The 12,268-nt window shown below is 33.3% G+C and overlaps 1 pseudogene; it reads right to left on the bottom strand.

The window, feature by feature from the left end:
• Window positions 1–2,404: 2,404 nt before the first annotated feature.
• LOC134264015 (uncharacterized) lies at window positions 2,405–8,224 on the bottom strand (annotated as a pseudogene).
• Between the last annotated feature and the right edge of the window lie 4,044 nt (window positions 8,225–12,268).

Here is a 12,268-nt window from a genome sequence, read left to right as displayed (position 1 = left end):
GTAAATTACAAAGTCTAAGTCAATTGCGTTTTAAAGATATCACATTTTAGTTTAGATTCTCGTAATTTTCTCCGACTCGGAAGAAAATACAAAAGATTTAAATAACACATTACAGAGAAGATAAAATTCTATTATTAGATGAAACGAGGTGTTCTCTGTGTTCAGAATTGTATGAAAAGATTTAATTTCAATGAACTAACTATATTTCTTTACTTAATTTTGTATTTTTTCAAAAATATATTTTTTGATCAGTTACGCCATATATGGCTTTAAAAGATCAACGAATGAATGATGGAAAAGTTTCTCGTCTAACATTTTTGGAATTGATCCAAGACATATGTCATTGTTTCATAAAAACGGAAAAATGAAATGATCTAGATAACATTTTTTAAAAACTTTAAATAATGCAATGAATAGATTAAAAATATCTCACTATGGAAATATATAACCCCTATGAAACAAGGACAATTTATGATCTTGTGGTTATTTCCAAAAGCACCACGTGACCTATGTCAAAATCAAAAACTTGACGCGTCAAAAAAAACTACAAAAAGTGGTAAGTCTATCATAGGGACACTGATATACGTCATTGATACATGACTCAGAGATATTATTTTTCATTATTAAAATCAAACTTTAACATTTTTGCATATCAATACAAAAAAGAATATCTTTTTATTTGATTTTGGAACAAAATCAGGGAAATTTTGTTATATATAACAGGAATATTAGGATGTTTTTCATAAGGGACAACATTTGTCTCAAATTTGTGGAATCACCCTACAATAAAATCAATAAATATTTATGTAAGCCACTTTAGCAATTTCTTTTTAGTGGTCTTTGAGACAAACTCTTGGTAAAGCACACTTGGTTCACTTGACAACACCTTTTTACTGTTTTTAAATTTATTCTAAGTTTGCAGGCACTTCTGTCATTGTATGTGTTATTGCATCATCTTTAAGAGTATTATGCAAAAAATCACACATTCATCAATTTAGATTATGCGAATCGGACTTAGAATAATACAACATCCATATCAGATGGTTTGAACTATGGTGTCATAACACAACATCCCACATGTCATAATGATACATTGTGGGTAATAGTATTGGTTCCATGTCCCTTTGCCATCTACCAAAGTTTATGAAATTGACTGTCTTGTTTTCAATTATGTTTAATACCAAGGTTAAAATTTATTGGGTCACAAATGCTGCCAAGAAATTATTTCAGGCCCATGTTGTCACACAAGGTTTGCATTAGGATAAATAGCTCATATATTGGTTTATTGCCACAAGAGGTGGGGGTATAATCACTTCCCCAATATTCAACAGGGCTCACCAAAATTGTATCCAGAGGGTGTTCACCTTTCCCATATACCACGTGCACATTCTACCATTATTCTCTATACCATTCGGTGTGACATAATCAAAATAATTTGTCAAAATTTTCAGTGCTACCTACCATTTCCATTTAGTTATTGGCATTGCATATATTATTGATCTTTGCAACTATTTGTTCTATTGAACTTTTGAACAGTTATTGATCATTACATGTATTATTGATCTATGCAACTATTGATCTATTGAAAAGTTATTTATCATTACATATATTATTGATCTTCATAAAAAATTTCCCTAGTTCTACAGTATACTGCATATATATCAAGCAGTAATTAATTTTACATAATGGTAATAAACATAGCAGTTTTGTCATGGCATGGGCAAAATTTGCCGCATGTGGCGGATGTCTTCACATGCCGCGCTTTAATTTATTAGCTCCCATGTGAAGACATATGGCCGAATTTTGCTAGAAGCTCGCTGCTGATCCTGTTATCTTCCAGGGCCAGTGGCCAATAATTGAGCTTCCGTCATTGTGCCATTGCTATTGATTCTACGTCATATACTCATAATTGATAAAGTCGACGTAGACCATTGTCTTTGTAATACATTGCTACCTGCTCATTGCAATTCATTTATCATTGAATATCATTGTATATCATTGAATATCATTGCATATTATTGCATAACATTGCATATCATTGAATATCATTGTACCCATTGTGTAAATACATGTGTACACTTTGCGTACATCATTGATTGAATATCATTGTTTATCATTGTACCCATTGTGTATTAATTATTCAATATACACTTTGTGTACATCATTGAATTGATACTTAATGTACATCATTGTAGAGATACCTTGTGTACATCATTGTATTTATTGTATTGATTTGACTATTGATTATATTGATGATTGATTTTGACTATTGATTTATTGATGATTGATTTGACTATTAATCAATAAAGCCATGACAAAAACTGCCAATCATTTTTAATCTATTTTGTCGACATAATACAGGAACTAGACAAGGTTTGATACTTTATCATATTTTTATGAAGATATTGGGGCATATATATTTTTTCCTGACTGTCTGCAAAAATATAATCCTTGTCTAAGCTGATTGACTGGAAGGAGCTATGGCTTACTTTTGCAAAATTTTAACCATAGTTATAAATAACCTTTGACTTTGACCTTGATGTTTGACGGTCAGACCCACTTTTAGAAGTAACTTTTGAACAGCTGGACAAAATTCATATTTCACAGGTATATATCTTGTTATGAGACCTTGCAGTAGGGTACTAGTATCAACAATTTTGATTTAGTTTGACCTTTTGAGTTTGACTTGCATTTGAGAAACTTTAAACCTTAGCCATGAGCTGCCATACAAGGGCATCAGTGTACTTACTGATTATTAAATGTGTTTAAAAAGCATCTTAAATAAACATTTATATTCACTGATGAGCTGATTGTCATTCGGTGTAGTTATGAATGCTAAACAGCAGCTGCTAGCTCTTTTGTCTCGAGTTTTATATCAGAATCCATTTGACACGTCATTATGTTGAATTTATTTGATGTTGAAAATGCATTTTTTTCACATGATGTTTATTTTTTTCTATAAAAATAGTATACATATTCAAAGATCATGATTAATAAAAATTTATAAATAACTGTTTCAATTTCATGATTTGTTTTGTTATAGATGCTGTTATATACATCATTTCCTGCTGAAGTTTTCCGTATATTAAGTTTCTTTGTTGGAAAGAATGGGCCCATTTGATTACTACAATGAATGGACAGTACAAGGTATCAGTACCAGTGACCAGCAGCTCCTTATGACTCTTATGAAGTTACGCCTTAATTTAAGGGATTTGGATTTAGCAGAAAGATTTAACACCAGTAAAAGTACCGTCTCCAACATATTGAATAGTGAATACCTATGTTACAGCACTGCACGAGATCTTATTTGAAGGAGTGATGAAGGCTGTGGGGATACCTTCCCAGTTGAAATGCAAAGGATCAATGCTCAAATCATTTGAGGAGTTTTCCTCCGCGAGAATAGCAATGGATGCCACTGAAATCACACAGGACGTACCATCAGACATGAACAACCAATCACTATCTTATAGCAACTACAAAAGTCGTCATACTGTGAAAGCTGTCACCTGTGTAGCACCAAATGGTGCTTTAGTGTATTCTTCTGATCTCTACCCAGGATCCACCTCCAATGCTGCAATTGTTGACCACTGTAGTGTATTGCATATGTTGCAGCCAGGTGATATGATCCTTGCAGATAAGGGCTTAACATTTTTGATAAGCTTCCACCAGGAGTGACATTAAACATACCACCTTTCCTGTCATCCAAAGCCCATTTCACAAAGGAAGAAGCACAGCTTTGTTATAAGATTGGGAGAAGCAGAATTCATGTGGAACGTGCCAACGAAAGAATCAAGAACTATCGTATTCTGGATCATATTCCTGCACAATACAGACATCTTGCCACCAAAATTTTCCAATTATGTGTAGCTCTTGTTAATTTGCAAGCTCCTCTATTGAAGGAAATAGCAGAAAAGTATGAAATTTAGAATTGGTGTAATTTAAAGCAGTACTCAACATTTAAAACTTGTATTATTACAAACATGCAAAATTTGTGTATGCAAATCTTCTATGATGTTTATATTCATTATTATACCAGGGTACTTCCTTGTTAAATACTAAAATCTTATTTGTTTCAGACGCATCTAACAATATGTAATGTTCCTCAGCATTAGCAACATTCTTGACAATGTATAAGACGAAAATAATGCAACATGTATGTACATGTAAATTATGTATTAGTTGTAGAAATTCCTGAAAAGTTAGTTGTGATTTAGAAAGAAGCCATATAATCTTCATATCAATCAAGGCTTAAAAATACCTTTGTTAAAACAATGAGTGTTTATTTTTTGGAGGAAAATGTCATACAATGCACATGTATTGTTATGAACTTTACATGTATATATGCTACGGTGAATGTACATAGTGACACATAGTGTCTAATTAGGATGTTGTGAACATGTATTCAGAAATCATGCATAATATAATTATTTAAACTGTAAATTCTTTTAAAAAATTCGATTAAATTGTTGTTCAATCAAAAATTTTATAGATCTTGTTTTTTGGCATTGCAGTGTGTATATATTTCTTTTTTACACTCAATATTTGTGAGGACTTAATTGTACATAATAAGTATCCATTTCAAAATTTCCAAACAGTGTGCTTGCTTCAGATAATGATTGCTTTTTTCTTACTTGCAAAAACAAACAAAGATAAAAATTAAACAGTTTCAAAATTGAAATTCTATTTATTTACTGCACTAATGGAAGAAGGCAGTTATTTACTGTAGAGAGGGTAGAAACACATTAAAATAGAATTCAATCATGTTTTTTAAGTGAATTTCCCATAATTCATCTCAAAGGATGCGAATGACTTCCATGCTCACTGGTGTCCAAACTACAAAATCGCAACAAGTGGTGCCTGTGAGATAAAGCTGGCCTTGGACTTGGTGCCAATAATCGTGATTCTCTTTAAGATGCAGGACACCTGCTGAGTCACACTCTAAAAAAATTAACAAAATAATGAAGGATATTTTTTTAGAGATACAAGAACCAGAAAATACAAAAGGTGGTCTAATCAAAGGAAAATGAGAACTAATTTACATATGCATTCCTTTAATTAATATCTATTTTAGAAAACTTTCAAATTAGTTTGTCCTTACCAAGGAAGAAATCTTTCAAACTTGTACAAGCATCCTTGATAGACATTGCTCTTGCAGAGAAAGGACATTTAACCTCTATAATATCTGGTGATGCACTCATTTTTCCTTGAAGGTGAACCTTTAAATGCTTGGGATCACCTTGGACGAATCCATCAGGGGAGGCACCAAGAACTCCTGATTCATGAAGCCAGATGCCTAAAATTAAATATTACACTATAAATGTTGCCAAATTAGTTAATATTTATGATGTTTAACATCCCATTTGGCAATTTTTTACTGATAATTGAGAGCTTCTCATTTAGTCTAGACCTTTACTCGGCATCATTGAGCAGTGACTAATAACAAAGTGGACACTCAACTACATATCATTATTGTAAGAGACAATATATCTGACTAATTTGATAACTATGTTTACCTGTCTCTAATACCATGACCTCTGCGAGTTTACAATACTCATCTTTTGCACTCTTTTCATGGGTAAGTCCCCACTGAATAGAAGCTCTTTTCTCAAGATTATATGCACTGAGTAATCTTTTCTTTAATGACACTGAAAGCCTACTAGGAAAAGAGAATTTTTTATTGTTTTAATTATAAAATTATGGTTAAGAAACATGCATTAACTAAAGTATTCAGTAATATCATTTTATTATAAAATGTAATATTTTTAAATAAAAATAATTTGTGGTGGAAAATTTTAGTTACCTATTTCTTCTAATGGCACCAATAACTTGTCCAAATTAGATGCAGTTATTCTCAATTTGCGAACAGCTGCCCATAAAGAGTTCTCTCTTTGCCCTGTAGTCAGGATGCTGTTTCAATAATCTTTTCTGAAGAAATGACAAGTCTTTCCCTGTGTTAACAAAATCATATTAAGAATATATATGTACTTAAAATCTGTTTTTAAATTTTCATTGTTTCAAATCCAAATATAGTAATTTTTTTCAAGTTCAACATATTTCTGTATATTTGATTTACAGGATGAATACCTTAAATGAGATGCCTTGCACTGAGCATTCAAATACTCTTCACTTATGAGCTGGTCTTCAATAAGTAATGCCGGCATTTCCTTACACTCAGGCTCATTTGATAAAATCCAGTGCACAGCTGCAATAAATGAAATAGCAATATAAATTACCATACACTGGCCACAACTTTCAACATATGTCATATTGCACACTTGTTTTGTACCTTTTATAGCCATAATTTAAGTTTGGTCATTGTGAATAGTTTATATAGTCTATGAGGTAAATTTCCTTAATATTTCTTCAAGGTCAAAGAAATTACAGATAGGTGATACATGTTCTTAAAATATAATGCAACACTAAGTTGATGTGATAATAATTTACATAGGCATCGGAAGCAAATTGAAAGTGGGGCTAAACCAATAAAAAAAGGTAAACTCCAATTTTTTATCTTAAATGCCTATATAATGTGTATCTTTCCAAAAATAACGGGGGGGGGGGGGGGGCTATCCCCCCCCCCCACCACCACCTGCTTCCAACGCCTATTAAATACAAGTGATCAAAGTGTCACATGAACAAAAATATGTAACCTTTAAAAATATAAATGAAAATCCTTTAAAAACAAAAATGTATAACATCAAATCGGAAATAAATCTTAACATGAACCTTGATTCAGAGGAAACAGTTTCCCTTGTGACAAGGATGAAAACAATATAATTGTTCATCAATCAAACCTGTAAATCTACCCAACTGACCTAGCTGATCATACAAATATGACCTATCTGCATCTGTCATCTCTCTTTTTAATGCTCTAAATTTACATGTACATGCAAACATCAACTATTCATTACAGAATATAAAATTGAAATAAATAACAACCTTTCATTTATAATTTTATTAGTAAGGCCATAATAAATAAATTGCTAGATTCTCATCCGAGGCGGGCGGGCGTTTTTTATTTTATATTTTTTCAGTTTTGCAGATGTTTTATTGACCTGGTCAATCGGTGTAATTTTATCTACAATACCCGAATAAAAGTCATAGTAAAGGTTCAATTATCCCTTACTTCACATATTCACCAATCTTTTTCAACCAATGACCCTTGATTAAAATATATACGCATGTATTACAGCAATTACCATCTTTTCAGCCGTCAAAATTATGTCGACATTCGCGGGATTTAAAACGAAAGTAGAATGGTAGATGAATACTGATCCAGACCAGAATTAAGACGAATAAAAACAGAAACAAAAAAATTGAGGCGGGGGTAAAAAATTGGGGTCAGTGGGGATGCGAATCTAGGAATATTTTTAATTATGGCCTAAATATACTGTACATTGTTCTGTATATTGCTGCTTGTGAGTTACCTATAATCTTGTATGGGTGGATACATTTCCCCATTTGTTGTTACAGTTTTAGGAGGTGCAGATTTAGGATGCTTGATCCAGCTGCACTTCACATCTGTCTTACTTGCCCTCTTAAATCTAAAAGAATGTTCTATGTAGTATAAATATTATGTATACAAAGTACTTAAAATTATATTAAAATAAACAAAAAACAAACACAAAATAAGAGTTGAGAAGCTTCAAGTTCATGTACCCAAACAAAAGTGCTGCAGCTACATGGTGGCAGCGAAACTGGCCCATTGGACATTCACATGTCGATGACTTTATGGAACCAGTACTGTTTTCTTCATTTTCCAGAAATATCTGTTAAAGTTGAAAAAAAAAAACAATAAACATGTGTATTTGACTATATACTGCATTAACACGTTTTACGTGATTTTTTCAATTTATTGTAAACATGGATGAGGTGGGGAGGCCCAAACTCTTCTCGATCTTTCATTATTTACCAAAGATATCTTAATTAAACTCTTAAATATAGTTAGAAATTGTTGTGATGTATTGATTCAATCGAATAAACATACCTGAACTTTGTAAGATGTGTCTCGCATGGACGCTTGCACAACCGCATTTATGACACTAAACTCTTTATCGAAAACAAATTTCAAAACCCTGTCGCTATCAACAGCTCTCTCGCTTTTCCTAGTAAGCTTAGTGTGGCTTTCAACATAACGAGCCCAGTACTGTACATTATTGACAACGCCATTTCTGGGCAACTGCCCGGAAGTAAGTTTTCACGTTATCTGGTTATATCTCGCGAGTCACGTGACGAGACTTCGATAACTTAGGTAGCTGTAAAAATTCATACCTTATCATCGAATTTTTCACCATAAATATTTAAATCCCTATTAGGACCAAATTCTATACCCTTAAATGTCCAGTTAATTAATGTATAATTTTATAGTACTGTAGGAAATTAGGCTGCATTATAGACATCAGCCTGGATAGCTCAGTGGTTAGAGCACCTGACTAGAATTACAGGGTCCCCGGTTCCAATCCCAGTCCAGCCATATGATTTTAAAAAATTTGTATGCATCAATTATTTCAAAGAATTTTCATGATGAACCTTGTACAGGCAATAAATAATTTAAAATGGTAAGTCCTGACAAGTATCTTCGACGTCGACGTTGGGCTGGATTGAGGATATTAGGACGCCTGACTAGATATACAGGGGTCCCGGGTTCGATTCCCGGTCCAGGCATATGTTTTTAATGTGTTTGTATTAATGAATTTTCATTGTTATACCTTTAAAAAAATTTCCTATACAAATCTATACAGAAAAAAGTCTAACATTTTTAATGTTTAGCTGAACGCATTGGCGGATCCAGAGGGGGGGGGGGGGGGTTCCGGGGGTTGGAACCCCCCCTTTATTTTTTGCCAAGTAGAGGAAGAGAGAAAAAGAAGGAGGATAAAACTTTTCCCGAGAATAAGTATTTGTACATGTACGTCTAACTTAAATATGTATTGAATAGATAGTTTCTCACACATTTAGTTTTTTCATTCACCTTCACTATATTACTTTTTATGAGTGAATGGTAGAAAATATTCTACTTATTTTCATATATCTTATATATGATATGTAACATGCGATGTTAAATTTGATATTAGATTCCCGCGATCTTAATTTGGCTGTGTTGGCTATATACAAAAATGTGCTGTTTTTTAAAACTAAATCTTATGAAGGAACTAAAATTTAATTCATTGTTTTATACCCAACCCAAAAAGGATTTTCAAATTCTTTAAGAGTATTCATTCTACTCTTCGGAAATGCTGCAAATCCATCAAGTTCAATTTTAAGGCTTCAGTAGTTTTTTTTAAAATGACTGTTAATTTTATTTTTTTATACGGACCGGGGGTACCTTTTCAAAGAAAAAAAGACGTAGAACAAAGATATTATTTCCCACAATCTTATTTTTTTCATACATGTATGTATGGTGAATCTCTGCCTGAGAGTGTGTAAGGCGGGGGGGGGGGGGGGTTAGAGGGACACAACCCTGGAACCCCCCATTCAAAAATTGCTGGATCCGCCCCTGGAACGGGCATAAAAAAATCAATGTTGGACCGCTCGGAGAGATGTTGGACCTCTTACGTCACAGAATGGGCGGAGCTTAATCTCATTTTCATTCTTTGTTTTTAAACAGTGACAGATCTAATGTTACATTATTATAGTACAAAATTCATGTATGTCAAAAAATAAATAATAAAATGAAAGGTATAACAAAACATTTATTGACTGAGTTTTCGGGCAATATGCGTTTTGTCGGACCTCAAACCAAACTGTCTGCCTGAGGCCGTTAGGTCGAAGGCAGACAGTTTGGTTTGAGGGTCCGACAAAACGCATGTTGCCCGAGAACTCAGTCAATAAATGTATAATATGTTTACTCATTCCTCCTTTCCATACTACAGTACAAAAGGATTGCCCGCGGCGCGAGAAAATTTTAAAAATTTCATTAACTAAACAGTAGTTAATTAACAATGATTGCGCTGAAGTCTATTGGGAAACGCGTTTTTAATTAAAAACAAAACAAAACAAAAACAGTTTGTGTTTGTGAAACACTGATGTCCCCGTATGGAAGCTTATGGCGCGGACTGAATTCTCTCAAATGCATGTCAAACTCCAAAGGGTCAAGGTCAAAAGAATTGGCACCAAAAGGGATGTCTTGTTACACTTGAAATATGAAAGAACTAATTCTTAATGTTCAGAAGTTATCACCAAGGTTAAAGTTTTTAAAAGGTGGGCCAAACTCCGAGGCTCAGATCAATGTCAAAAGATAAAAAAAAAATAACAAGCATTTTGAGAGTATTGCATAAGCAATACATGTCCCCTACCGGGTTCCCCTTTTTCTTCAGGATGTCATTTTTTAATGTGCAAAAGTCATGTCCAAGGTTAAACTGAAAGATTTTCAAGTTGTAAATGCCTTAAATCTAATAAAATAATAAACATTAAGACGACAATTCAACTCATTTATCCATCGTCTTTTCCTCGCTTCACATTTTTGTCGACAATCGGAAGTTAGCGCAGTTTGAACCCGATCTTAATTAAGCGATTATGAAAAATATTCAAAATGCCATAATTCTGTCAGAAATCAATTAAGCGAAACGAAATTCAAACTTGATCTGTAACTCATTAAGATACACCCACTTACCAAAATTCAGCTCAATATCTGCAAGCGTTTAGAAAAAAAGTGCGGAAAACCAAGTGGGACAGACTGACGGGGACAGACAGATGGACGGACAGACAGACAGACGGACGGACGGACGGACGGACGGACGCAGAGGAAACCTATAGTCCCCTCCGGTTTCACCGGTAGGGGACTAATAAATATGATAACGGAGAGCTACAGTTCTGCAGCTTCTGGACACCCTGCATTTGGAAACACTGGAGGAGCGTAGAGAGAGGGACAGAATGATTTTAAGATCCAAAATGGACTCATCAAGCTAGACTCAGTCGTAATCATGGTAACATGGAATCGAGGGCATTCCTGGCAGATATCATCTACCAACACCCAAGTTCGTATAAAGAAATCCTTCTACCCTGGGACCATGAGAGCCTGAGTGTCTTCAGGGCCCGCTTACTTGATTGAATTAACCAAGTTGTTGTTTTTACTTGCACTTTTGGAACTGTAAAGCACTAAAAAAATTTTTATTTACAAGGTCTCTCCACCCTTACAATTTTAATGGTTCAAAGTAAAAAAATGAATTTTTTTCTTGCATTAATTAAAGTTTAAAACCAGTTAGGCCCTATTTCCAAAAATGTATAGGTCGCCATATTATTTAAGATGGGAATTGTAAATAAACAGAAGCATATCTCAACATAAGAAAATCGTACACTTTTTGTAAACAGTATCGTAAATACTATGTAAAAATTGAGTCAAATGCATAAATTATGATGGTAAAAGTTCCTAAATATACTTGTTATTTATAAGATACTTTTGAATTGTGAATATTAGGGAAACTATTTTACATTAGAAAATGTCTGAATGAAGCTACCTGAACAGGGAGCTACAGTTCTGCAGCTTCTGGACACCCTGCATTTGGAAACACTGGAGGAGCGTAGAGAGAGGGACAGAATGATTTTAAGATCCAAAATGGACTCATCAAGCTAGACTCAGTCGTAATCATGGTAACATGGAATCGAGGGCATTCCTGGCAGATATCATCTACCAACACCCAAGTTCGTATAAAGAAATCCTTCTACCCTGGGACCATGAGAGCCTGAGTGTCTTCAGGGCCCGCTTACTTGATTGAATTAACCAAGTTGTTGTTTTTACTTGCACTTTTGGAACTGTAAAGCACTAAAAAAATTTTTATTTACAAGGTCTCTCCACCCTTACAATTTTAATGGTTAAAAGTAAAAAATTGAATTTTTTTCTTGCATTAATTAAAGTTTAAAACCAGTTAGGCCCTATTTCCAAAAATGTATAGGTCGCCATATTATTTAAGATGGGAATTGTAAATAAACAGAAGCATAACATAAGAAAATCGTACACTTTTTGTAAACAGTATCGTAAATACTATGTAAAAATTGAGTCAAATGCATAAATTATGATGGTAAAAGTTCCTAAATATACTTGTTATTTATAAGATACTTTTGAATTGTGAATATTAGGGAAACTATTTTACATTAGAAAATGTCTGAATGAAGCTACCTGAACAGGGGTTATTGCCCTTGTCAACATTTTTTTAATGATCGAATAATTGATTTAAAAAAAAGGAAATCTTCATTTTTAAAATTCTTTTACTTAACAATATTTTTTATCATTACACCTATGGAAAATCATCCTTTCAAAATATATTGTTCTATT

The sequence above is a fragment of the Saccostrea cucullata genome, unplaced genomic scaffold, assembly GCF_032062105.1.
Source record: "Saccostrea cucullata isolate Sc308-1 unplaced genomic scaffold, CSIRO_AGI_Scuc_v1 ctg12851, whole genome shotgun sequence".
NCBI classification, from domain to species: Eukaryota; Metazoa; Mollusca; class Bivalvia; order Ostreida; family Ostreidae; genus Saccostrea; species Saccostrea cuccullata.
The sequence above is the reverse complement of the archived record's forward strand: the minus strand, read 5'-3'. Positions and strand labels throughout refer to the sequence as shown.